Source organism: Crinia signifera, chromosome 2, assembly GCF_055691185.1.
Source record: "Crinia signifera chromosome 2, ASM5569118v1, whole genome shotgun sequence".
In the NCBI taxonomy this organism is placed as follows: domain Eukaryota; kingdom Metazoa; phylum Chordata; class Amphibia; order Anura; family Myobatrachidae; genus Crinia; species Crinia signifera.
Genome location: NC_139218.1, coordinates 10,579,187 through 10,605,357, shown reverse-complemented (window position 1 = coordinate 10,605,357; position 26,171 = coordinate 10,579,187).

Sequence of the window (26,171 nt, the reverse complement as noted above, 5' to 3'; positions counted from 1 at the left end):
TTAATTGGTATCTGGTTGAGCCGATAGGTCGACAGTGATACCGGTTGAAGTAGGCAAAAGATTGGCATAGGCAAAAGGTCAATAAGGCAATGGTGGACAAGTGAAAAGGTCTACGGGAGTGTTTTTTGAAGTTTTTGCATTTTTGGGGACTTTTTTATACTTCCAAGTGGACTCTGATTGAGATCGTTAAAGTGTACCGAGCGCAGATGTGGCAGAGCCCAGCGTCTGGCCCGAAGCTCGCTCACCAGGCCATGCCGCTAATTCGGATTCCACGTGATGAAATCTACAAATAGACACCAGTAAAATCTAAAATACTCATCCGGGTTTATTTACTCAGATGGGAGAAAGGATGTTGCTATGGGCAACCAACCAGATTCTATCTATTATCTTCCAGAAGGTGGTAAATAATCAAGAAGTAGATTCTGATTGGTTGCTATGGGCAACATCCCAACATAAACCCCTGTCATGTCTGCATTTTATTCTTTGGTACGGCCTGCAGCATAACTGTGGTATGCAAATCTCGTGAGGGGGCGTGGTCAGCCGGGAAAGGGGGGGGGGGGTGATATATGAGGTGAGAGTATCCCCTCCCCCTTGGCTGGCCACACCCCCTCACAATAATCCACCCTCATTATGGCTGTTATGAGGGATTTCCTGGGCTGGTTTAAAATCCCAATACGCCTCTGGTCATGACCATTTGGGGGCATGTTGCGGTCAGCAACTGCGTCTTCATACCTAGTACAACCTGCGTTGGCCAGGCGAGCATCAGGATGCATTATGGGGTTTTTGTGTGTGTGTGTGCCCAAAAGCTTCATGTCTCTTATCTGTGAGCATTTATTAATGCAATAAATGTATATGCATCAACAGTGTCAACAAGTCGACATGGGAACGGTTGACAGGATCAACATGTCGATGTGGTCAACATTTACACATGAAAAATCGTAACATCAGTTTTTCACCTTTTTTTGTTGTTGTCAATGTTGACAATTGTCGACATGGCCCGTCAATAATTGCAACGTTCATCCCCCCATGGGTGGGGTAGTAAGAACAAGCCGGTTTAAAGTAAAAAAACATGAACAACTCTTGTCTAACTTTTTCATGATGACATTATGTCAACATTTTGACCCTGTCGACGTATATTGCTTGTCCACCTTTTCACCCTGTCGACCTCTTGGGGCTAAACCTAATAACTGCCTGTCTAGACACTACAGATCTATAAAGCGGAACCGCAATAAATAGTAAAAGCGTTCTGTGTAAGCGCATATTGTACAGCGCTGTGTATGTTGGCACATGTTTAATAACATAAGCAGTAATTATACACAGTAACTGCGCTGCGGTTTGATCTGCCCAATAGAACGCTAGGAAGCGACTATAAAGTAACAGTGCCCCCTAGAGGCCAGGAACAGATAGAGGGGCTGGATGCGACTGCTCCCACTGGGCTCTGAAAAAAAAAAAAGATTTTGCATTGAAAGGGTATTTTTCATGTTAATTTAGCATCCTGTGTAGAACACTACAAAGTCACTGACGGAATTTGCTAATGAAGCAACTGGGACATTTACAAACATCTCGCTCACTTTTCAATCCTGTAATCTTTCAAAGCAAAAAGAAAACCTCTTTGCATCTTCATTCGATGATTTATGTCTAACCAACTGCATCCAAAAGGCGACGTTACTCCCATCATTAGCGGCTTCATTTAATTTGTGTCCTATTTCAGGAGGTCCGGAAGGACAGGCCACAGTCACCAGCCCATCTGTAGCCAGTTTCTAGCGTTCGTCTAATTTTGCCGAGCATTTATTGTTTTTAGTATTATTATTATTCTGTTTTATTATTATCCCTTATTTCTATGTTTGGTGCCACGAGGGGTCTGCGGCGCCATCCAAGGAACAGAAACAGTGCAGAGTGCAAACAAAAATGGCACAAAAGATTTACATTGCATATACAGGCTGTATAACCCTCGCTGCCCATGCAGCATTAATATCCACAGACCTATCCAGGGCCGAAACTAGGTGTTTCGGCGCCCGGGTCGGCAGTCATTTGGACGCCCCCCCCACAAAAAAAAAAAAAACTGCCTTGGGGTCAGGCAGCGGGGGTCCGGGGACTGGAGAAGGTTAACTCCGGCTTAGGGAAGCCAATCCCGGGGCATTTTTTCAATCCCGGGATTCGGGATTGAAAAATGCTCAATCCCGGGATTCCCGGGATCGGCTTTCCTAATAAAAATACACCCTGGCTGCCCCACATTTACTTACGTTTCAGGGGCCAGCAGGGTTGCCAGGAGCCCGGTTGGTGGGTGGGACGACGGGTCGTCCATGCTGCTGGCTGGGTGCGGGCTGGCGTGCTGGCTGGGTGGGCGAGCTGACGCGCTGGCTTCGCAGTTGGCGTGGTGGGCTTGCTGGATGTGCGGGCTTGCTGGCTGGGCGGGCGGGCAGGTGGGCTTGCTGGCTTCTTGCTGGCTGGGCTTGCGGGCTTGCTGGCTGGCTGGGCGGGCGGCGCGGCATCACACTGCCGGGCGCAACCTCTGCCTGCGCAGCGTGACCCCTGATCTCCGTCACGCTGCGCAGTGCTGCCGGGAGAAGTCGGGCCGCGTCTGAGCATTAGACTGCGCGCATGTGCGGTCTTATCCCGAAATCCCGGGATTGGAAACTCCAATCCCGGGATTGAAATCCCGGCGTTTTGGAGGCCAAATCCCGGGATCCCGCCGATCCCGGGATTGGCCACCCTACTCCGGCTCCTAGCGCTGCCGGGCGGTGGGCGGGAGGCAGATTTTGAAAAGACTTGCCGGACGCTGATTGGCTGAATTCAGCCAATCAGCGTCCGGCAAGTCTTTTCAAAACCTGCCTCCCGCCCACCGTCCGGCAGCGCTAGGAGCCGGAGTTAACCCACCAGTCCCCGGGACCCCGCTAGGACCTGCTGTTAACCCACCAGTCCCCAGACCCCCGCTGCATATCCCAGGGACCACGCTGCCGGGACACCAAACTAGCGCCCCCACCCTCCAGCGCCCGGTGCGCGTGACCCCCTAGCCCCCCCCCTAGTTACGGCCCTGACCTATCGTCAAAGTCCTGTGTCATTGTTAGCAGTCAGGGGCGATGATGGCATCACAAGGAGGGAGCACATGAGAAAACGGGTGCTGGGTGACCGCTGGACAGTTGGGCCGTCATACCACACCTGAGGAAAGAGGGCCCTGCACATGAGAGCATTGCAATATGTAGGAGAAAGGAAGACAAAGAAGGTGACACATAGTATACTTGCCTTCTCCCCAGGAACGGGCAGGAGGAAAGGCGGGCAAGTCTCTTGTGCCGCCATCCAGCCCTTCGCACCCCCTGTCAGCTGCTTGCACCTCCTGCATCTGCCCACTTATAAAGCAAAGGTGGGCGGTCCAAGGTGGCTTCCGTTACTGACGCGGTCGACTATGTTTAAGTGTCTAACTAGACAGGTTTGACTAAAGGGGTGCACACACAGAGCAAATTTGTGCTATTTTCTAAGCAATCTGACTAGATTGCTTAGAAAGTAAGCACCGATCTCTCTGTGTGTATCATACTTGCCTACTTTTGAAAATGAGTTTCAGGGAGATTAACAGGTTGAGAGGGCATGTCATGCTCCACCCAAAAGGCCTGTCTAGTTCCATACTGTATATGGAGATATTGTGAAAAGAGATTGTGAACGTGGCACCTACAGTAGAAGCGTGGGTGTGTACTGCTACATCTGAGAGGAATCTTTTAAAATAGTCATTTTATAATGTACAGTATAATATATCCAAATGTAGTTGAGCCCCAAAGCAGTTAGTAAGAGCTACTATACAGTACGTGGTAAAGTGCAGGGAAATGGCGCTGATGATTCAATGTAAATGTACAGTATCTTTCTCTCATTCCTTTCCCCCCAAAACATTTAACAATGTACTGTACAGTAATCTGGGTTAGGTGAAATGAGGGAGATTGCTAGACTAATGAGGGAGAGAGGGAGACTGCTGTTATTTCAGGGAGTCTCCTGCAGAATGCAGGAGGGTAGGCAACTATGGTGTGTATGCTCCGAGAGATTAAATATCTCTTGCTAACTATAAGTCAGTGCATGCAGTCAAAATCTAGTCAAATTGCTTAGCAAATGACTGCAAATCTCTCTGTGTGTACAGAATGAGAGATACTGATCACAATCTCTCAATCTGAACCATTACCCGGCCTTTTTTTGCTTAAGCAAAATTGCTTAGCAAAATCGCTTAGCAAAATCACTTAGCACAAATCTCTGCATGTGTATGTTCTCCCCAAGGGAGATCTTGACACCAGCAAATATGCTTAGCAAAATTGCTTAGCACAGATCTCTACGTGTGTATGCCCCTTAAGTATGGTATATCATAACATGGTTGAGCTAGACAGTGTCGATCCGTTCTACCGTAACCGACTGTCTACTAGCGCCCAGAGCTGGACACTGACTATGCTGCCCAGCCGCTGGAGAGAGAGAGAGGGGACCCCAGTTGGTCATAGGGCCACTTTGTTCATCCTTCAGGACGGTTTTTGCTTTTCAATTGGTTGCTTCAGATTTTGAATTAGCTGCGAGTCCTTTAATGAGAAGCGTTGGGGAAAAGAAAGTTTTCCAACTTTGAAAATAGTTTCCGCCGTTAAACCACTTCACAGCATTTTTCAGCTTAGTATCCTGGAGATTTGCAAAGGATTTAATTTCAGGCAACAGAATAAAGACGTATTGTGTTACCCTGATTTTAAGGCCTTGCAGGTGCTGCGGACAGGAACCTTTAATCTCACCGTGTAGCCTATCAACTCGGTTTCCTTTTAATAGTGTAAGCTGCTGGGAAGTCAGGAGTCCGCTGAGCGGTGTGTCAGGGAACGGGAAATAAGACAGAATATTTTGGGGTTCAATCTCCTCTTGCGGTATCACGATAGCGAACTCCTATCAGCGCCACCTCCAGCAGCACGCGTTACTATCTCGGCTATGAAGTATTTCACGTTTTAGTACTACATAAGCTTCTGTATCCAGCTTGGACCCGGAGACCTCTCTACTTAGAGGTATGAATTGTATCTGTGCGCCGAAAATTGTTCTAGAGCCCCCACAGATCCAGCATGAAATTTCCTGAAAATTAAATTTCATGGCAGCAGAAGAGATTCTGTAGAGGTGTGAAGCTCCAGCGACACAATCTCCAAGCGCTCCGTTTGCCTCATCATTCTGCCGACGCCGTCTGTACTTTAATTGTATTTTATGCACTCCATATATATTGTGGAATATATATATAGAGAGAGAGAGAGGTGGGCAGGCGTGGAGTAGCTCACAGACAATATCTGCGGTGACAGCAAAAGGTTGACGCACTAGGTCAGGCCTGGCCAAACTGTGGCTCCCCAGCTGTAGTGAAACTTCAAGTCCCAGCATGCATTGCCACTGTTTTGCTAACAGGGAATGCTAAAATTGTGGCAAGGCATGCTGGGATGTGTAGTTTCACAACAAAGGAAAGCAAGGACCAATCGCACTGGAGAGAATATTGAAATAGGTGGTAAGGCCCCTCACTTGTGGTATGCATACCTCCCAACACACTCACGATTTCAGCGGGATAGTCCCAATTACCGGGTCCTGTCCCGCTGTCCCACCCGCGGCCGGAGGTGTCCCGCTGCGGGGGGGGGCAGTTGGGAGCCCCCCAATTTAACAGAATAGACGCTGTGTGCATGCCCGGCCGAAAACGGGGCAGTGACTCATTTGCATAAGCCGCGCCCCTCGTTTACATAAGCCGCGCCCCTTTTTGGATGCGAGTGTCCCTATTTCTGCAGCTACAAAGTTGGGAGGTATGGGTATGGTACCTGTACATATGTATTGCAAATACTAACAAGAGGGTGTGCCGCCACTGGACATTGGGTAATGACAGAAAGACGGTGGACAGAGAACATAATGTCTCTGTGTGGCGCACCAGAAGAAAAAAGATTAAATAAAATTTAGCTTTTAATTCGTATTTCTAAAAGGAGCGAAATAAAAACACACAAATTTACACGTACACACACAGACATGTATATAAAAACGGGATATAACTATCCCTACAACGTGTAGTTTCACAACAGCTGGACAGGCACAGGTTGGCCAGGCTTGCTCTGGGTTGACATGCACTAGGGGCGACTTTGACAAAAGGTCAACACGAACAACGTCATCAGTGACAAAACTCAAACAAAGGTCAACATGGAAAAGATCGATATGAGTTCTTCAGAGTTTTTTTATGTCGACACTTGAATGTGTGGACCCTCAAGTAGTTTAGCGCATAACGTTGCTTCGCTCGTCATGTTTACCTCTGCTAGTCCAAGGCCACATGGATAGTAAAACATAGAAGAGTCCCAAGAATCTAGGAAAATCATGAAAAAAAATCATGTCGACATTTTCAGGTGTCGAAAATTGCAATGTCAACATTTTGCATGCATCACCTTTTGTCAGTGTTGACCAAGTGTGGCAAAACGTGCACTGTCCTCCACAAGTATTGCAAAACGCGCACTGTCCTCACCCAAGTATGGTGAAACGCGCATTGTACTTGCCCAAGTATGGTGAAACGCACACTGTCCTCGCCCAAATATGGTGAAACGCACACTGTCCTCGCCCAAGTATGTCAAAATGTACACTGTCCTTGACAAAGTATGGTGAAATGCGCACTGTCCTCGACAAAGTATGGTGAAATGCGCACTGTCCTCGCCCAAGTATGGTGAAACGCGCACTGTACTCCGCCAAGTATGGCAAATACGCACTGTCCTTGCCCAAGTATGGCAAAATGCACACTGTCCTCGACAAAGTATGGTGAAACGCGCACTGTCCTCGTCCAAGTATGGCAAAATGCACACTGTCCTTGACCAAGTATGGCAAAATGCACACTGTCCTCACCCAAGTTCGGCAAAACGCGCACTGTCCTCGCACAAGTATGGCAAAATGTGCACTGTCCTCGACATAGTATGGTGAAACGCTCACTGTTCTCGTCCAAGTACGGCAAATACGCACTGTCCTCGCCCAAGTATGGCAAAATGCACACTGTCCTTGACAAAGTATGGTGAAACGCGCACTGTCCTCGTCCAAGTACGGCAAAACGCACACTGTCCTCGCCCAAGTATGGCAAAATGCACACTGTCCTTGACCAAGTATGGCAAAATGCACACTGTCCTTGACCAAGTATGGCGAAACACACACTGTCCTCACCCAAGTACGGCAAAATGCACACTGTCCTCGCCCAAATATGGCAAAATGCACACTGTCCTCACCCAAGTATGGCAAAACGCACACTGTCCTCTACAAAGTATGGTGAAACGCACACTGTCCTCTACAAAGTATGGTGAAACGCACACTGTCCTCTACAAAGTATGGTGAAACGCGCACTGTCCTCTACAAAGTATGGTGAAACGCACACTGTCCTCTACAAAGTATGGTGAAACGCGCACTGTCCTCTACAAAGTATGGTGAAACGCGCACTGTCCTCGCCCAAGTATGGCAAAACACGCGCTGGCGAAACACCACAGAACTGAGTTGAATATTTTGCTATACTTTGGGTCTCTGACAAAGATAATATAGGGTTAGATATACTATGCCTTGGAGAGAGAAACAGTGTAGAGAGATACAGTACCAGATGATCAGCTCTTAACAGTCACTTTTCAAACACAGCCTGTTATGTGGCAGTTAGGAGGGGATTGACTGGTACTTTGGTACATCTTAAAAACATGAGGAGAGAATGTCAACCCCGCACAGAGAAGACTCTGGCCTTAAATCAATCTTATGACGGATGCAGCCAGGTGACGTTCTACCCCGCTATGATAAATAACATGATGATTCATTCGTGGGAAATTGTTGTTCACTACGAAATTAAGAGACATATTTACTAAACCATTTGTCCTGCAAAATGCGTTGTTTTTATTATATTTTTGGCAGAGTTACAGTTTCTTCTTCTCTATCGAGAAATTTCCCCCAGACCCAAAGACTTTTTGCCAGTGTTGCCCAGGTGATGTACCACTGAAAGTCTCCTGTTGCTGTCATAATCTCTGGACAGCAATAACAAGACCGTCCGACAGTACAGTAGAATAAACCCAGCACTTTGTCAGCCCGTCCCACTAAGGACCAGCGCTGTCTCATCACATTATAGCAGTAATGACAGCCCCTTTCAGCTGCCTACATCTCCCGCCCCGCTAAGTTGGCTTCTCAGCTTTCCTAGTCAATATTAATCCATTTAAAACTTTCTTTGCCTAGAAAATTAAGTTGCAGTAAGTAGAACTCACATTGAAAATCAATTTCTGTACAGTACGAATGTCGCCGAGTTTAATAGACCTCTTGGATTATTGATGTCTTATTACAGAGATCGTTGTGTGTTTAGTGCAGCCCCCTGTACAGCACCAACACCCTATAATAGTGTTTCGATCTGGCGGTATATGGGACAAGCTGCTTCATATATAAAAGAGATTGTACATGAGCACGTTGCGTTTGCCTGGGCTGCTGGTGTGACAAAGGCAGGGATTGGAGAGAACAAAGGCTGTGGGGGTGCAGACTTGTCAGCGAGTACACGGGCGGCTGGCAGTCTTGTACTTTGGCACAGAGGGCTCCCGCCTGCATTCATTTGGGATTCTATGCTGCAATTTCAAGCTCATTTTCTTTTTCTTGTTTTAGGCTCAAAAGCTGATGGAGCATGGCCGGCACTGACAGCAAGCAAAACACAAAATATAAAGCCACAAAAAAATCCATAGCAATATTACAGGTTTTCAGGCGTCCTGCGAGAATCGGTCGCCCGGACTAACGCGTTTTGTTTGCCGCTGATTAGCGAGATGGGCAGTGTTGTGAGGAGAACGTTACATTCTGTCCCTGTTACATGATAGAGGTCAGATATTTTGTTCTGCGGGGAAATGACATCTATCCTTGTACTGGACTGACCTCCTCCGATAGACATGTAGAAAAGTGTCAGCTCTTCAGCTCCAGTCTGGGAAGACTATTTATGCTCCATGCTTGCGAGCAGGGCCCTCCTACCATTTTGACTGTCTGTAACTACCCAGTTTGTTTTATACTTATTTCCAATTGTAAAGCGCTACGGAACTTTCTGCGTTGTATAAGAAACTTCATAATAGATCATACATTTTGTATGATTCTAAGACCATCTGGGAGTCTTCAGGATTTATAGGAGTCCTTGGGGTCTTCTCACTTCCCCCGGTTTTGTAGCAAGATTAACCCGGGTCATGGTTTGGTATTAAATCCATCACCTGGGTTGGACACCGGAAGATTCAGGAGAAAGGGCACTGTAACCCCCAGTGGGTAAACCGATCATCCAACCCGGTGCCCGCTAACATAGTAGGCTTACCGGAGCTTATAGATGATGTCATCCCGAGCATCGGCAGAGGGGAAGCCCAGGCAATAAACTGGGTCCAGCCTTCGGTGTGTACAGGTTTCAAGTCGGGAGACCTCAGGATGTCTAGGAGTCCTTGTGGTCTTCCCACTTTGACCCGGCTTGTTGCCACGTTAACCCAGGTCATGGCTTGGCGTGAAAGGGTCCCCTGAAATAAAACCAGGAAGAGACCTGGGTTGGACACCAAAAGGGGAAGTGTGAATGGGTATCCCGGGACATCTGTCTCGGTTCCCACTTACGGCTCACACTAACGGCTCACCGGCACTTGGAGATGATGTCGTCCCAAGCGTCGGCAGAAGAGAAAACCAGGCAATGAAGCGGGTCGAGACTAAGGTGTGAACAGGTCTGAAGGCACATGAAACCCATGTCCCGTGGTATTACAATTCCCTAGTAAGGGGGGCAGAGAAAGAGGAAGATGATTTAATTTGATGTGAAATGCGTCAACATGGCACAAGCCACTATTGCACAACACTCAAAGTTCCATCATGATGGCATACCTCACATGATGAGATAGATTACGTTGCCACATTTCCCAGTCTTGTCAGGAAGATGAGTCAATGTTGGTGTTTATTCAGCTACAGTATCATTGAGCATAAAGTGCCAAGTGCATTTGTCAAAATAGGTGTGAAATTGGCCAAGGAAACATTTCTATCCATCATAATGACCGGTAATGTCGCCTTGTATAGGAAACATAATCTTTTTATACACAATATTTTTTATTTGAATTTATATAACAAATGTGAGCGACGCTGGCATTTCTAGTGGATATTTTGCACATCTCTCACAGAGATCTTGACAAGTGTCAATGTTAGCCTTAAGAGGGAAATTTACTAAGATGGGAGTTCTTTTTCAGATGGGATGTCACTATGGGCAACCAATCCTGATCCAACTTTGTTAGCGAAGCAAAAACACAATCAAATGGGCAAAACCATGCTGCACTGCAGGGGTGGGGGGATGCGGATGTAACAGATGTAGAGAGATTAGATTCGGGAGGGAAATGGTCAAACTGAAATCTAAATTGCAGTGTAAAAGCTGTCAAACATCCGTGGGCTGCATGCAAAAGCAGCCAGTATTTACCCTGCACAGAAACAATATAAATTTTTTAGCTTTCTTGAATCTGGCCCAATGTGAAATTCCCCAAATTCATCATGGAACGTTCATTCCGCAGAACTGGCCGTACCAAAATCGCAACCACAGCGTGAAGATGACATGAACGCAACATTCCACCGCTGTGAATGCGTTCTACCTCTTACACTCTGGAACGCAACTTCCGGGAAGTTCTATTTCGTCAATACGGGGTTAATAATTAAGTTTTCTAGATTCCCAGTTGAAGATTACTGCCAAAATAATTCCTTGCGTATGAGCCAAGCTGCCCGGACACCTTGGTAATCTGCGTGACCCCCTCTCTACCCTCCACGCTACCATTGGCTGAGTTGACGTATTAAGTCCTTAATGTTCCTCTTAACGCTTTTCAAATTATTACCTTTTTTTTCCCTTCGACTTTTATGAAATTATGTTGTTTTTTTAATAAGCTCCTTAAAAGCAGCATCTCATTAGCATAATCTTCCTCCTGTTCAGCCCGTTCTAATTAAAATCATTCATTTGTGGCGCGCAGCCTCCTTCCTCATTCTCTCCCAAATCTGCGCTTCACCCTTTGTGGAGATCACAGACTGTCTTTTCCCCGCCACATAAATAAAGGTGTTTGCATCTGTGTTCTGCCTTTGATGTCAGCCCGGCGCGCCGCAGAACTTCCATAGACAAACTCAAAGATTCCGTCCCTCAAAAAAGAAAAATTAGAAAAAAGAAAATCGCTTTGAAACAAACATAATATTTTTCTGTCTTCTTTCTGTTGATCTAAAAATATATTTATCATCAAACAGTAACAGGAGTATTAAGGATATCGCAGCCCGTGTCAAGAAATAGAAAATAATATATATGATGAGTTGCTTGGATTAAAGTATTTCAAGAAGTGAAACTGTTTTAAAGTTTCTTGTAGCAAAAAACGTGTTCGGCGGAGTGGTATCCAGTACCTAAACTCAGCTTATGTCGGCCTACCCTAGGGTTGTCTATCATCTGTGGAATGAATGCAGCACAGGTTTGCACATTGGAAAGTAATGACTGCACCTGTGCACCAGCTAGGTGATCTGGGAGATGTGACAGTTAGTAATCACTACACCTGTGCACCAGCTAGGTTATCTGGGAGAAGTGACAGTAAGTAATGACTGCACCTGTGCACCAGCTAGGTAGTATGTTAAATGTGACAGTTACAGTAGTAATGACTGCCCCTGTGCACCAGCTAGGTGGTCTGGGAAATGTGACAGTTAGTAATGACTGCACCTGTGCTCCAGTTGGTGGTCTGGGAAATGTAACATTTACAGTAGTAATGACTACACCTGTGCACCAGCCAGGGAGTCTCAGAAATGTGACAGTTAGTAATGACTACACCTGTGCACCAGCTAGAGGGTATGTGAAATGTGAGTTAGTAATAACTTCACCTGTGCACCAGCTAGGTGTTCATGAAATGTTGGTAGATCACAAGAATCAGTTTGACCAGACCACTTCTATGGTACTTTGATGTTTTTTCTATATGGCCAATCATCAGTGGTAATCCCATTGAGAGGCCCCTCTACTCTACTCTACAGTACACTTAGATGGTGCCCAAGTTGACTATGTCGACATTCGGGACAAAAAAAAAAAAATCTCAAATCAAACTTTTGACTGTCGAACCTTGCCACTATCGACCTAATGCTTGTGTCAATCTTCCAATCCTGTTGACCTTGGGCCAACACTATGGTCAGTGTCACCCATACTGTCACCCATGTACCCCTCTATAAGACCTGTGTAGTCAAATTGGTGCAAATGCATCTAAAAACTGATAGGTGCCGTCAATGACGCCCCATGAAAACTAAACTGTAGGATTCGCATCTAAAGCCAGCTCGGAATAAATCTGTCTGGAGAAGATGACCGTAATAAAGCACTAAGTAAATACACATATGTATTACGGGTTTGGAAGCAGCTGGCGCCCGTGCAGCAATTATTGCGCTGTCTACTGTATCCTACATCACCATAAGTGGACGAGCTGAACTTTAGGGGTGAGAAGCCCAGATCACTTATTGGCAGCATCTAAGTAACGTAATACACTCGGCATTCACAATTTACACTTATGTAATAATAACCCATCAAACCAAATTGCAGTTTTTCAAGTTTTTTTTTTTATATAGTAAATTAAAGTAGATTTGCTGGCAGCCAGCGACGCGGAAGATCCGAGCAGAGCCCTGTTATTGTCTTGTCTTCTTACTGTCACGGGAAGAGTGGTTGGGAGAGAAGTGTGTGTGTGTGTGTGTGTGTGTGTGTGTGTGTGTGTGTGTGGGGGGGGTTATGATATATAAGGCAGGATAATAACCACGCTCCAAAATTAAATCTAGCCTGTCATATATCAGGAGAACCTTACATGGGATGCGGAACAGTCACAGAGGAAGCTGAGCGAATGGACACCGGTACCCGGTTGATAGGTCTACAGTGAATTGGTTGACACCAAAAGGCCGACAATGGCGAAATGTCAACATTGACAAACGATCGACACAAAAGGATGACATGGGGGGGGGGAAAGGCCTTGAGTGAAAATGTTGACGTGTGTTTTAAAAAAAAATATATATCATAATTTTATGGAGATAATGAGATAATAATTTGAGGTAATGACATGATAAGTTTATTATGGTAAAACTGTGTACCTCACATCTGGATGGCGGAGTTTTTGGTGGTCCCAGCTTCTATGACGTGGAGAGTGATAAAATTGAAGGAGATAAAGTACCAGCCAGTAAGCACATAACTGTCACTTTTTAAACACAACTGGCAGTTAGGAGCTGATTGCCTGGTACTTTATTTCTCTCCCGGGCTTATTACATAGATCCATTGTTGTATTGTACCTCCTTGGACAGCCCAGGTACAAATGGGTATGAATCATGGGCTCCACAGTGGTTAGGTCAGCATGTCTACAGTACATGCAAAAGCAGCCAGTATTTACCCTGCATGCAAACATGCAATGTATTAAATATATTTGCACCCCTTACATTGCACTATGGTTTTTCGTGGTGCAAAAAAAGTGACTTTTTCTCTGCTTTGCTCCTAACTCCCGTAGTTGTCACTGGAAGGAATCACCGAGCTATTTCCCGTTTCTCAGGCTGTATCCTTCGGGAACATTTGCTCATCCAGTTGAATCCATCTTGACCTTGTACGCATCAGCCCTACGAGCGCTTACAGTACTCCGCTACTTCCTAAATCAGATGCTGCTGCTGCTTCAGGGTCTATTTAAATAGTGCACAAGCGTGCAGGAATATTAAAAAGGTCACCCCTGCTGGTTACAACTATCAAATAGATTTCTGAAACTATTGTGCTCGCTGAACCCTCTCCATAGAAATGTCACGGTAACTAGTCTGCCGCCTGCAGTCCACGGGAACACGGGTGGGGAAATTAGCCTGGCATGACCGCCATACATGTGAACGATGTCTGTAACCAACCATGTTTATCACCAGTGGGTTCTACAAGGGGAGTCTAAGGCCGCCAGACACTAGTCCGATATGGGCCCTATTTTACCCGATTCCGACGATACTGACCGAATCAGCCCAAATTGGATGTTTTTGATATCCGATCTGATCAGTGGCATGATTCCGGAGGTCGGACTGACAGAGTATAAGATGAGTCGGAATCTGACCCACCAGCGGTACATCGCAGGTAGTTTTTAGCACCCGCGACAGATCGCATACGATCATGTCCATAGGTGTGTGCCAGCGGTGCCACCACTGCCACACATCTACTGTGTAGTCTGCAGAGCGGGGAAGCGCTGGGCATGAGAGGTGCTCTCCCTCTCTACATCCTACGGGGATAGCGGCGGGAGGGCGGGCAGGAGATTTTAAAACTCCCATTCAAATGAACGGGCAGCTGTTGATTGGCTGAAAAAGCTCTCTGAGCCAATCAGCGGTCGTCCATTCATTTGAACATTCATCTTACCTGGCAGTTCCACTGGTGATCCTTATTACATGTAAAAATGGCACATATACTGCCAAATCATATGTGTGCCCTCCTGGTGAGCTGCTGGGGGAGCACAAGGGAAATCGGGAAATTGGCTTAGTGTAATGGGGCCTTTAGAACACCCACTGAGCATATCATACGCTTCTTTTTTGCTACATTGTATGCACTTGAAGCATCCTCTACCACCAATGAATGCACAGTTTAAATAGCACTTATAGAGAAGTTGCCAATAGCAACCTATCAGGGACAACTTATCCGTGTACTGCCTGTGACCTACAGTAATCCTTGTAGCAAAGTAATACTTAAAAATAATTTAACGATGGAATGTATCATCATTACAATCCGATTGTGATACACCTCGTCCTTATCGTCTGCATCATGGCGCTATCGCCGGTATCGATATATACTTACCACCCAGTTTGGCTCTTCCAATAGATGGGTCCTGGTGATGACCTGGTTTTACAAATTCTTCTGCATGGGCATTGACATGCAAATTCTGATCCCGTTACCACGCCCAAGAATGTGACATGACCACGCCCACCCCTTCTTGCATAGAGGATAGCATGCGCAGGTAATCCCAAATGCAGGTGTATAAATGTTGCAATACATGCTACTAAAATTATTCTTTATTAAGCTAATTATATTAACCATCCTTGACCATAGAGATTCCAATTAACCTACCAGTATGTGGTGGTGTGTGGACGGAAACCTAAGCAACCAGAATAAACACAGGGGTACATGCAAACTCTACACCGAATGATAATTAACCTTCCTTGTAAACTTCTTATCGGGATGCAGTCAAAATCACGATGGTCAAAATCACGACAGGGTCAAAATCACGACTGGGTCAAAATACCGACAAGGACAAAATCACGACAAGGTCAAAATCCCGACATTTAAAATTCCGACAAGGACAAAATCCCGACATTTAAAATCCCTACAAGGTCAAAATATCGACATATAGATTGTACAGGTGAAACTGTGAACACGACTTTGGGTCGACAGGTCGCGAGGTCGACATGGGTTTTTTCACTGTTTTTCTACCCGAATGTCGACACCGTCGACATGGACACAGTTGGAGGTGAACCACAGCCCCTCGCAGTGCTCGCTTCGCTCGCAATGGTTCGGGCACACTATTTATTCTCCCACCATGCCCTAGTGGATGGTAGGGCATAAAATACCGGCTGTCGGCACGTCGGGTCAAAAAACAGTGAAAAAATCCATGTCGACCTCGCGACCTGTCGACCCAAAGTCATGTTGAGAAGTTTCACCTGTACATTCTATATGTCGGTATTTTGACCTTGTCTGGATTTTAAATGTCGGGATTTTGTCCTTGTCGGGATTTTGTCCTTGTCGGTATTATGACCCATTCGGGATTTTGACCATCGGGATTTTGACTGCATCCCGTAGATTCTATATGTCGGCAGGGCCGGCTCTACCACTAGGCAGCTTTAGGCAGTTGCCTAGGGCGCCAGGTTCTAGGGGGCGCCACCAAGTCTGCCTATCAAAAAATCAATGATGTCTGTGACGATCCTTGTTGTAATTAATGCAGGTGGCTGCTGTGGAACCTCTAAGACTTCACCTCTATACTTTCTCCTGAGGCATACTTACTTATGTTGCACCCTCCCTTCCTGTACCTTCCTGGGGGGCTGGGTGGACCACTAAATTTTTGGGAGGCTCCCTGCCAATCCAGAATTTTAGGCAAATATGCATTAAGGGGTTGGAATATGGTTATTGGTGGCAGTATGGGGAGGAGGGCGGGGCCGGCAGTGGGTTGATGTTTTGCCTAGGGTGCTGAAAAGCCTTACACCGGCCCTGTATGTCAGTATTTTGACCATGCCGTGGTTTTTAAATGTCGGGATATTGTCCTTGTCGCAATTTTAAATGTCGGGACCTTGTCGGAATTGGTACTCTTTACTTAGAACGGCGCCCACGATTTTGATCGTGGGCATCGTTAGTAAAAAATCTCGGGCATCTCGGGCATTGAATGCACTAAAAAATCGGGTGCAATGCGACCGACGAGATGCCCGCAATTTCCCATAGGGAACAATGTTAAATGTCTCAATTGACCCAATTTTCCTGTTCAATGCCTCAATTGACCCGATTTTTCCATAGGAAACAATGTTAAATGGGCCACAGAGGCCAAATAGGCACCCTGAAGTGTATAATGGCCACCCGAATTGTTAACGCCACCCCACGATCAACGTCAACCCGAAGCGTGGCGCGCGCAGCGAGCCCGCGAGGGGCGGCGGTACGCGTCCTACGACCTTTTCATACCCCCACTATCCACGTCGGCGTGGAGTTGAGAATAGAAAGTGTGGCGAGCGCAGCGAGCCACCGAGCCCGAAGCGTGGCGAGGGGATGCGGACAGCTGTGAAGCCCGCGAGGGGACGCGGATACCTGTGAAGGTATCCGCGTCCCCACGCGGGGCTCGCTGCGCTCGCCACGCTTCGGGTTGACGTTGATCGTGGGGTGACGTTAACAATTCGGGTGGCTTTTATACACTTCAGGGTGCCTGTTTGGCCTCTGTGGCCCATTTAACATTGTTTCCTATGGAAAAATTGGGTCAATTGAGGCATTGAATAGGAAAATCGGGTCAATTGAGACATTTAACATTGTTCCCTATGGGAAATCTCGGGCATCTCGTCGGTCGCATCGCACCCGATTTTTTAGTGCATTCAATGCCCGAGATGGCCAATGATGGGCGCCCTTCTAAGTAAAGAGTACCTCGGAATTTTGTCCTTGATGGTATTTTGACCCATTCGGGATTTTGACCCTGTCAAGATTTTAACCGTCGGGATTTCAAACAGAATCCTTCTTATCCGCCACAGCAGTGAAAGTCATTCTACAACTGCTGAAACTTTGTTAAAAATGTTGTTAAACTTAGATCAAAAGGGCCCCCCCCCCTCCCCCTGTCCGACTGCCCTTATAAACAATTGTGACGCACATCTTCCTTTGACTGCGTTCTCTTCCCAGGGAGATTATGGGCAACACAAATGGTGCCATTGTCGATGAGCAGCGACACTTTTCCGGGCACGTAAGGCGTTAAGGGGGTATGTTGGGAAAGTTTCCTCTGCGATGTACTGGAAGGAAGTTTTCAGCTGGAAGAAAGTGGAAGGTTGCAGCGTCTGACCTCAGAAAGGGTAACGCACATTATTAATTCACATCAGAATTGTCTTGTAATGAAATTCCCGTCCTCTCCCCTCGTAAGCTGAAAACTCGAAGAAATCCGGTAGGACATGACTACAATTACAATGCGATCAGGGGAGAAGAAGCAGCGTTGGTTGGAGTTGATGAGAGCTGATTAAAATAAAGCAGCTATTCGGAAGCAGACTTAATTAACTCCTGGGGAAAAAGCCTGGAAAAGTGCTTGTTGGCGCTGCCAGGGAGAGGAGCATCATGGGAGTTTTCAGACACTCCGTTTGGTTTAGAGTTTGTGGTGCAAAATGTGTTGGCGGGGCTCCAGTGCAGCCAATGACATCAGGCTTATGATGTGGGTGCGGGGGGGGGGGGGGGGGGGGGGGGGGGGGGCGATTAGACTGCATGCACCCCCCCATCCTCTGTGGAAAACAAGAACTTGCAGTTAAATGAAATTTATTAGAATAGCAAAACAGAACCTGCAATAGTGGTAACAGTAAGGCGTCTATACATTTATTTGTTTGAACCTTAACACACACTTTAATCTTAACTGAAAATAACTCCCGTTGACACAATAACGACACGGACACCAAAGCAATTAGATTTAAAGGTCATATGTATATTTATTATGTGGTATGAACCTTCTTTGTAAAGGGCTGGCAATAAGGCGCCACGGATGCCCAGCTCTAGTCACATCAAAAAGGGCAGCGACTTAAACGCCCCAACTAACTGCTATTAACATGGTGACGACTGAGACGCCCCATTCGACTAAGGCACAACCTAACGCTGGGAACTCTCACCACCCCTTCTCTGGCCGGTGTGGACACTCCGCTGACGGAGTGCCCACCACGCCCCCCCCCCCCCCCCCCCCCCCGCAAAGGCAGGGTACCCAGCCGTCTTTCCAAGGGGCAGTGCCTCCCAGTGCCCTCTCATGATACAAATGACCGCTGGACCATGACGCCCTACCGTCCAAGTTCAGATAATGGTAAATGTACCAATGAATTGACTATAAATTGAGATGCCAAAGGCAAGGGAGGGTGGGTGGGGCTGAAAGAACTTCTGCAAGAGGAAGTACTTCCTGTAAGGACCTGCCTATATACCCTTTTCCTAATCTCACGCCCCTAAGCTCACCCATAGGCTAACCACAAAACTGAAACTAACTTTAAGCAAACTATCAGTCATTAACTCTTTCCTGCAAACCCAAAAATGTAAGCCTCTTAAGTACGCTCTGGCTTAGGCAGCCCTCGCTTAATCTAATACATGCAGATTACTTTTATTTTGCTTGTTTAAATCTTTGGCCATTTTGTGCTTAGACGTAGATAGCTGTAGTGTTTGGCAGCTATATCAAGGGGCGTAGCTTCCAAAGGTGCTGGGGGTGCACCTATGGACATTCCCATCGTTGACATATTGCTTGTCAATCTTCCGACACTGTCAACCGTAGCCATGTCGACCTAGATCATGTGTCAACCTCAGCTTTCCCTTACCAATCTCAGCGGTCGATATGAGTGATGCCAGTGAGGTGTAAATATGGTCTGACCCTCACTTTATAGTTCTATAAAACCCCAACGAGCTGCAGCATTTTAGCCAGGGATGGTCATTGTTGCCTTTGCCATCAATGTTTGCCATCGATGGCAAAAGTGCAACTGGCCATCGATGGTGCATAACTATGCAATAGATCAATGGTTTTACATATTGATGGTCATCCATTTTCTTTGACTGATTGTCCTGAGGGCCAATCAAAATACGGGGAGGGGCTTCACGGGCATCCTGAGCGAAGCTATGCACAGTGCCCCAGGAAAACGCAAAACAAAACTATTTGTTTAAACCAGCTGGTTCCCCCTTATCGATGGCAAAACTATTCAACATCGGGCCATAAACCATTGATGTTTTCTCATCATTGATGGTCGATGGCCATCCCTAATTTTAGCATGTACAGTATACTGACCTTAACACTGAATCACTGACGCTACAATACAAGATTGTAAGCTTCGGAGCCAAATGTATTAATATCATTGGCGGCTCCAGAGGTGGGGCTGCAGCACAATCCAAAATTTAAATAGGGGAGCCACACCCGCTGCCAGTAAGTCAGTTGGAATGACAGTTGGTGGCAGTTAGTGTGGTTCCTTCATTTGAATTTTGAACTGTGCTGCAGCTCCACCTCTGGAGCCGCCACTGGTTAATATATAATTCCCCTCCCATCCCCCTTTTCCATTCATTCAATATTTTGGCAACTCAGTATAACATAAATATATTTTTCGTCTCCCTTGGTGGAATTTGGGGTAATAGCCAGGTAGGTAAAGGAGAACGTCCAATTATCGGCTGCTGCCAGATCTTACTGAGGCCGGGGACCCTAACGCATCCTGTATGAGAGTGTTCTGTATCACCTAGAAACGGACCATGACTTGGTAATGACAATACGGGTGTCTCCATCGGTTCAGTTCTCCGCCATGATTGAGCCTTGCGTCACACTTCTATTATTCTCTCCAGCATCTGACCCCGGCGACACCTCCAATTTGGAGACCTGTCTCAGCTGTCACTTCCAGCTCTCCGGTAAAGTTCATTCTTATCCCCTCCGCTCTGGTGTGCTGATGCATTTACTGTACTGGTAATTAATGCCTTTAGCTTTGTAATTAAAAAAAAAAAAAAACACAACAAAAAAAACACAACTTTTGCTTTTATACTGGCGGGCGATAAGCAGCTAGTAAGATTTAATTAAAACAAGATGAATTGCCTTCAGTTAAACTGAGCAGAGAGGAGGGGCATTGGGGATGGGGGTGGGAGGGTGGGACGTAGATTGATGATGACAAGGGACAGAGAGAGAGAGAGGAGAATGCAGACCCCCTACTGATTCTCTAGTCTTCCTCCACCGCGCTTTTCAGAACATTTTAGAGGATTTTGTGATCGGCAGCAGAAATTCGTAACCCGGGAGAAGCAACGAACTCATTACACGATGGATCTACTTATTTTTTTTATAATGCGTCTATAATAAACTAGGGTGTCCATGTACTAATAAGTGGGGAGAGATAAAGTGGACGGAGATAAAGATCCAGCCAGACAGCCCCTAACTGTCATTTTTCAAACACAGCCTGTAACACGGCAGCTAGGAGCTGATTGAATGGTACTTTGGGGCCATTCAGATCTGCTCGTAGTCGGGGCTGCCACTAGGAATTTTGGGGGCCGGGGCTTATTTTCAAATAGGGGAGTCGCACTGACTGCCAGTGAGTCCCGGATGTTTGGAGGCGGCACCCCTGTGATGAAGGCTTGGAGGGTTCCGGCGTCTTTGTCGTCGCATGCAGACTTCCTGGACCCTCTTTTGTGGATCCACCACTTTTACTGTAATTTGAGTAACACATCCGATTTGGACACTTTTTACTCTGATTTCTTGTCCCGATCCGTCTGAAGTGTATGGGGGGGGGGGGGGGGTGTGTCTTTAGATTTTCCATTGCACTTGTTGAGTTAAATACAATAATGTTGAGCTATATAAATACAGCGCTCATTCTGCTGTATTCGGTAGAAGTTCTCGTACTACAACACCCATCATTGCATTGTTTACTGATGTAACTTATAATGTGATTATCACACGCAATAGATATTAGATTATAAATCCCCTACGCACGTAAGACCCCCATAAAGGGAACTAGAATAAATATGCAGAACAAGAGGTGTTGTATGAGGCCATTTTTAAATCGGGACAGAAACGTTTAAGCCTTTTAAACCTGTCGCTGGGATTATTTTATTTATTTACGTTTACTCATGTAGCGCCAGCACATTCCGTTGCGCTGTACCATTGGAGGTCGTCTTCCAGTTTGCGGCAGTTTTGCGCCAAAGTAGAACATTACATGTATGGAGGACGGTTATCATTTGTAGAATCAGAGTGAAACATTCTGCGCAATGATACAATGTGACAGAATGAAGGAGCGGGGGTCTGGCAGGGGGGGCTGCCCGGGGGGGGGGTCTCTAATTGTCATTCATATGAGCGCAGATGTAATAGGAGGCGTGTTTTCATTGTGAGGGTCTCAGTAGGGGCTGAGGGTTCTCAATGTGGATATGCAAATGAGCCTGCGGAGAGCTGACAGCATCAAAGTGTCAGTGTATTCCTGTACCCACAAAGCGCCTCCACCCCATGCACTTCACCGACACCACATGATCTCGCTGCTATTGCTCTCTGGAGTCATTGTCTGTGCAACACATGGACACCTGTTTTATTTCTAACCTGTTGCTCCTCTAACACCACCGACTGGCAGATCTGTATGTTTTGGGGTCTTTTTGATGTAAATGAGCTGTTGATAGACGGTCCCTTACTTAGGGAGGGCTCGTCTACAAGTCGCCTCCCCCTGCGCTGTGCGTGCGCAATAATCGGGAACATCGCTGATTCCATATTCTCCGTGCTGCATTCGGAAGGGATGTCATACACTTATACAGTGTACATGTCAACCTATGTCAACATAGATGGGAAAAACTCATGCCAAACTTTTTTACGTTGACCTTTTCCATGTCAACCTATTGCTTGCGTCGGCCTTTTTATCCATGTCGACCTAAGGTATGTCTGGACCCCTTTCTTGTATTCATGTGTCGGCCTTATTGACTGTCAACATGCATTAAGTCGGCAGAGTCAATAGCATACCTCCTGAATCAGGGCTCCTGAGCCGCACAGGAAAAGGGGGCGTGATCTTGGCGAAACAGGGCGTGGATTTGCCATGATTGCTAGCCACGCCCTCATTTGCCATGGCTGCGGGGGCATGCCCAGTGCTGTGACAGCTGCTGACACGCCCCCAGCCCCTTTGTCTCCCGTGAATAGACGCTTATCTTTACTGCTTCATACTTTACCATCAACAGGCGAAGGGAGCCATGCTGGGGGGACGCTGTCACTAATTGGGGGTTCGTATGCTACCAGATATAAATTGACACCTTACCCCCCCCCTCCCCCGCAAAATATAAAAAAATCAGCTCATGACCTTTTCACGTGTCGACGATTTCCATGTCAATTGCTTCGTCGACATATTTCCACAGAGACCTTTTGCATATCAACCTTATAAACCACCTAGAAACTATCAAGCCAATGAACCAAATCCATAAATAATATATCACCATCTGGTTATTGCAATTCTGGTGATGAAAATGAGAAATCCACATCCCCCTCCCACCCTGGCAGCATACGCAGGTTGTATAGAGGGCGTATCCCAGCCACACCCTAGCCACACCCCTGCGGAGCGGCCATCACTGTCATATTAGCCCATACTACTTCATATACAAATTCTGCCACACTACTGTAATGTGCATTTACTTACGGTAAATGGGAGTTCTATTGAAGATGAGATGTTTCCCATAGCAACCAATCAGATCCTATATATTATCTTCTACTAGGCATCCTAGGCAAGTACCTGTGACATCACAGGAGTATGCAGATAGGCCAGATAGTGGGAGACAGTTTAGCGGCTGATATACTGTAGTAATGCAGAGACATCTGTACAGGCCACTGATACAGCCGGCGAGACAGACTGAGCAGCATAACTGGTGGGATAAATTCAGTATTTGCCAATAAGGTACAGATTCGCAGCGGAGCTATCAAGTGCCTAATCCCATCCATAAATTGAGCGGAACATACGGTATCTGATTAGATGGTTTACCAGGGGAAGCTGGTACTTGTAGTTCCCCACTAGCCAGAACATCAGCATGTGGCCTGCTTGTGCTGTAATGAAAGACGCGTTTCATGCATTAAAAATTAGGTCACATACCAGTTAGGGAACGCTGATCAACATCCCATTCTACTTTAATTTTAAATGAGAAAGATAAATATGCAAATCGATAGTGAAAATGGTAATAAATGTAATTAAAATATGTTATTTTCCATTCCACTGCTTAAGGGGGGAAAAAAAATCTAATTGTTAAAAAAAAAAAAGAATGTATTTAGCATAAGGTTACAAAGAAGGAACGTGATCACATAAAATAAGCGATGAGAGCGCGGCGGATGCCGAATTGAATTAAATGAGAGTTTAATTCATAGTTCTGCATAGTAAGATTATGGCCAAGATGTATCAGGGCTGGTAGAGGAGCTGATTCTGGTTCACTCGCAGTGACCTGAAATTGGCCCCTGCCTCGATGGTCGGGGTTTGTTTGTCTGCGCTGGTGCAAACCCCGACTGTAAACAGCCGCGGCAATTTGCAATGTCGCTGGACCGTTTGCACCGAGCTGTACAGGGGGGGTGGCATCATGCTCGGCTGTTCAACATGGGACTGCCCAGAATTTCATGGCCGTCCCCATGAAAATGCTGGACATTCCCATGGGATTGCGGGTGGGACGAGGTGTGCTGGGGGTGGGATTCACAGCTTACCAAGTCAACCAGAATCACCTCCAGAGAGAGAAAGAACCAACCAATCAACTTCTGTTCTTTTACAGGCTGTGTTTCAAGACAGAAGCTGATTGGTTGGTATTTTACCTTTCTACATGGCTTGAAAAATCTCCCCCACAAACAGCAGAGGATAACATAGGGGGTTATTCTAGTCCATTCTTTCTGACAAAATCCTTCTTAGATGGACAAAACCATGTGCACTGCAGGTGGGGCAGGTGTTACTTGTGCAGAGAGAATTAGATTTGGGTGGGGTTTTTCTTCAAAGTGAGATCTATATTGAAGTGTAAAATCATGTAGTCAGTATTTTCCCTGCACAGAAACAAAATAACTCACCCAAATCTAATTCTCTCTGCACATGTTACATCTGCCCCCCTGCAGTGCACATGGTTTTGTCCATCTAAGAAGGATTTTGGCAGAAAGAATGAACTAGAATAAACCCCTAAGTGTGGAACTACAGTACGCCCCAAACGCTAATATTTTGTGAGTTCGGGGGTATTCTGCAGGAGGCTCCTGTTTTCCCCATAAATCTCCTCCTGTCCTGCATTGTACTCCACTAAAGAGTTTCAATGACAGTGATTTGCTGTGGCTGCTCAGGAGTCCTTGCTGGTGACCCTCATTACCCCCCCCCCCCTCCCCCCCTACTTGTGAAAACCCCTGACAGGACAGAAAGGCAGAAGCACAAGTCTTCTGTGCTGGTGTGCACTGATTCATAGTTTGCTGCTAGTGAGTGACTTAGGGTAAGAATTTGACGGCTTGACAGTAGGGATTCCCGACCACCGGTACTCTGACAGGGGGGCAAGCAGAAAAAAAGCCCCTTTCAACAACATGTGCAGATGCTTTTTTTCCATTATTTATTAAGGTTTTAAATGAGACGTAATAACTGTTAGTAACACGGTTTTCTGTTGTGTGTAGGGCACTTATTGGTAACTGTACAGACACCATTTTCTGTTGTGTGTAGGGCACTTATTAGTAACTGTACAGACACCGTTCTCTGTTGTGCGTAGGGCACTTATTAGTAACTGTACAGACAACGTTCTCTGTTGTGCGTAGGGCACTTATTAGTAACTGTACAGACACCGTTCTCTGTTGCGCGTAGGGCACTTATTAGTAACTGTACAGACACCGTTCTCTGTTGTGTGTAGGGCACTTATTGGTAACTGTACAGATACCGTTCTCTGTTGCGCGTAGGGCACTTACTAGTAACTGTACAGACACCGTTCTCTGTTGTGCGTAGGGCACTTATTAGTAACTGTACAGACACCGTTCTCTGTTGCGCGTAGGGCACTTACTAGTAACTGTACAGACACCATTCTCTGTTGTGCGCAGGGCACTTATTAGTAACTGTACAGACACCGTTCTCTGTTGTGTGTAGGGCACTTATTAGTAACTGTACAGATACCGTTCTCTGTTGCGCGTAGGGCACTTACTAGTAACTGTACAGACACCGTTCTCTGTTGTGCGTAGGGCACTTATTAGTAACTGTACAGACACCGTTCTCTGTTGTGTGTAGGGCACTTATTAGTAACTGTACAGATACCGTTCTCTGTTGCGCGTAGGGCACTTACTAGTAACTGTACAGACACCGTTCTCTGTTGTGCGTAGGGCACTTATTAGTAACTGTACAGACACCATTCTCTGTTGCACGTAGGGCACTTACTAGTAACTGTACAGACACCGTTCTCTGTTGCGCGTAGGGCACTTATTAGTAACTGTACAGATACTGTTCTCTGTTGCGCGTAGGGCACTTATTAGTAACTGTACAGATACAGTTCTCTGTTGAGCGTAGGGCACTTATTAGTAACTGTACAGACACCGTTCTCTGTTGTGCGTAGGGCACTTATTAGTAACTGTACAGACAACGTTCTCTGTTGTGCGTAGGGCACTTATTAGTAACTGTACAGACACCGTTCTCTGTTGCGCGTAGGGCACTTATTAGTAACTGTACAGACACCGTTCTCTGTTGTGTGTAGGGCACTTATTGGTAACTGTACAGATACCGTTCTCTGTTGCGCGTAGGGCACTTACTAGTAACTGTACAGACACCGTTCTCTGTTGTGCGTAGGGCACTTATTAGTAACTGTACAGACACCGTTCTCTGTTGCGCGTAGGGCACTTACTAGTAACTGTACAGACACCATTCTCTGTTGCGCGTAGGGCACTTATTAGTAACTGTACAGATACTGTTCTCTGTTGCGCGTAGGGCACTTATTAGTAACTGTACAGATACCGTTCTCTGTTGAGCGTAGGGCACTTATTGTAACTGTACAGACACCGTTCTCTGTTGCGCGTAGGGCACTTATTAGTAACTGTACAGACACCGTTCTC